The 3,137-nt window shown below is 41.0% G+C and overlaps 1 protein-coding gene across 1 annotated transcript in view; it reads left to right on the top strand.

The window, feature by feature from the left end:
* The window catches only part of TMEM163 (transmembrane protein 163), a 295,491-nt gene that overhangs the window by 84,433 nt on the left and 207,921 nt on the right, over window positions 1–3,137 (top strand). The window lies entirely within an intron of this gene.

Genomic DNA, 3,137 nt, shown 5'->3' on the forward strand with positions numbered 1-3,137 from the left:
TCCAATGTTTGTATGTTGAGCATGTGCACATATGCCCTGCCGCTTTCCTGAATCTTTCAATTAGTTCCAGTAGTTTTTTTCTTGATGTATCTTTGGGATTTTTTGTTTAGGATCATGTTATCTTCAAGTAGGTATAGTTTTATGTCTTCCTTGCCAATTTTTATGCCTTTTAGTTTTCTTCCGTACCTTATTGCCCTGGCTAAGACTTCCAATACAATGTTGAATAGGAATGGTGATGGAGAGCATCTTTGTCTGATTCTCATTCACAAAGGGAATGTTTTTAGTCTCTCTCTGTGAAGTAGAATATTGACCATTGGTTTTGCATGTATGCCCTTCTTTAGATTAATTAGGAGTTTTTCCTCCCATTTCTATTTTGCTGAGAATTTTTTCCCTCACTAATACCTAGAATATTGATCTTTATGTGTTCCATTGCATTTTTTACCATTCCCAATTTTCCTAGATTAATACTGAGTACATTCCATGTTCCGATTATTAGTGGGTATTTGCAGCTGTTTCTTCTCACTTTGAGTTGTCTCCCTTCAGCAAATGATGGTCTTGTAAGCTTTTCTCCATCCAAATCATTAAAGTGGCACTGTAGCATAAGCACGGGACTGGTAATCGCAAAATCAACAGTTCGAACCCACCACTCTTGGAAGGCCTATAATGACTTGATGACACACAACAACTTTGAGAAGACAGCTCTTCCCTAGTCATCCTTTCAGTGCATTCCAACATGAGGGAGCCATCTCCTGGCCCGATATCACACAGTGTTCCACTACTATTCATTAGAACAGAAGAAGAAACAATTTGACAATGGTTCCAAAGGTGGAAACGGAATGAGTAAAAATAATAAGCCTTTGAATACTTACTTGAAAGGCAGTACATGGAAGCCATTACTCTCTCTCTCTAGTCCCTTTCATTCTTCTTTCTCTGTAGTCAGGCTCCATTTGTTCTCCAGGGCACAGGCGGACCTATGGCTGCCTATGAGAGAGGGTTAGCCACACCTGTAGACCTGATTTAAGGTTCCCAGGCCAGAGTCTGGCTGGCTCAGAGCAGAACCTGATTAAAACCTGGACGTCAGTTTTGGCCACGGAGTACCCATTGGAGTGGGACCGGTGCACACTAGTTCCCTGATAATGGGGGCTTGTCAGCCTAGCCATGGCATCAACCAACCACTGCCGTCAAGTCAATTCCAGCTCACAGCGACCCTACAGGACACAGCAGATCTGCTCCTTAGGGTTTCTAAGACTGTAAATCTTTATGGAAGCAAACAGTCTCATCTTTCTCCTGTGGAGCGTCTGGTGGGTTAGAACCACTGACTTTGTGGTTAGTAGCCCAACACTTAACCAAGAGCACCACCTTGTCCATGGCTGAGATAATTTGAATTCAGTAACTAGAATGCATATAACATTATACAAGCATGTTAGAACGCTCCCTGCTCTACCTCATCTTTTGAACCCTGTGATCTGAGAAATCTCAGGAGTACTGATCGGTTTTAGCTTGACTTTGCCTAGAGATTAAAACAAATTATTTCCTTCTTTTCTTTCCTCTTGTGAGAAAAGTTTAAAGGGAAGAATAATAATCACTAATCTCCCCAAATCACAGAATGAGTTGCTTCTAACATTTTAGGCATATTTGCAGTTAGTTCACAACAGCACCAGTTAGTTCATGTCCATGGGTTCTGCATCCTGAAATTCAACCAACTTCAGATGGAAAATATTGGGGGCAGTAATTAAGTGGTCAGCACAATCCCTCAGAGACTAAGAGAGAGCATAAAGTGCTATTCACATCACATTTACATTGTATTAGATATTATAAGTCATCTAGAGATGATCTAATGAGTCCTGGTGTGGTGCTGTAGGATAAGTGCAGGACTGCAAGGTCGGTTTGAACCATAAGGTCGGCAGTTCAAACTCACCATTTGCTCCTCAGAAACCCTATACTGGGTGATTATGACTTGGAATTGACTCGATGGCACTTAACAACAACAACAACAACAGAGATGATCTAAACTATACAGGAGGATGTGCCTAGGTTATGTGCTATTTTATGTAAGAGATTTATACAGTCCCATTCTGGCCATTCCACCATGTCTAAAGGTATATCTGCTTTATGAGTTTGGCCTATGTTCTTCTACCTCGATCAAAACCCATCTTTAAGAAGAAGAAACTATATAGTATGATTTGACATTGGTGGCGAAGGTGGAAATTGAATTCATTAAAGTAAGACGCCCATGAATTCTTAGTTGAAAGACAGTGCATTAAAGCCCTTCGATGGAAGCATGAATAGTAGTAGTGTGGATTGCATTCACCAGTTGATGAAGTTCTATGAATAAATGGTTTTTGTTGATTAATCACTCCCACAGCATAGCTACCCCATGTGGGCCGAGTAGAACGGTGCTCCTTAAGGCTTCCATTGGCTAATGTTTTGGCAGTAGATCACCAGGCCTTTCTTCCGAGGGGCCTCTGGGTGGACTTGAATCCCCAGCCTTTCAGTCAGCAACTGAATGTGTTCACTGTTTGCACTACTGATACCCACTACAGCAAGTTGTCGTAATGTCCTGCATTGCTAAGTTTTTAATTACAAAGTAATTGTTTTGCTTAAAACAACCCCCACCAGTTTCTTTCAAAGTGATTTTTTTAAGTTCTACATATGATGCCCTTAATTTCCTTCTCTCTGCATCCAGTCCATCTGTAGTTTCTTTTAGTGAAAATCCAAAATGTGTTCTGATCTGTCCACTAACTACCATCTCTTGCCTGCACCTCTTGACAGCCAGAGTCATCTTTTTGAATTATAAATCACATCTATGCACTCTTTTAAAAATCTTCCAGTGTTTTTTTCATTGCACATAAACGAACTTTTTAACTTTTCACCATGCCTATTGGCCCCTGCCCACCCTTCTGACTTTACAGGGCCTCTTCTTTAAGCACAGTTGCCTTCCATAGCCCTCCAACATGTCCTGACTCTTCCCTTATTCAGAGAGGCCTTCCCTGAACTCAGAGACGCCTTCTTCAGAGAGGCTTTCCTTGAACGCTGTCTAAATAGACTCTCTTTAATGCGTCATTAAATCAACATGTCTTGGTTTCTTAATAATCTAAACATTATATGCAATTACTGGTGTGGTGCTGTAGGATAAG

The sequence above is a fragment of the Chrysochloris asiatica genome, unplaced genomic scaffold, assembly GCF_000296735.1.
Source record: "Chrysochloris asiatica unplaced genomic scaffold, ChrAsi1.0 scaffold00012, whole genome shotgun sequence".
Lineage (NCBI taxonomy): Eukaryota > Metazoa > Chordata > Mammalia > Afrosoricida > Chrysochloridae > Chrysochloris > Chrysochloris asiatica.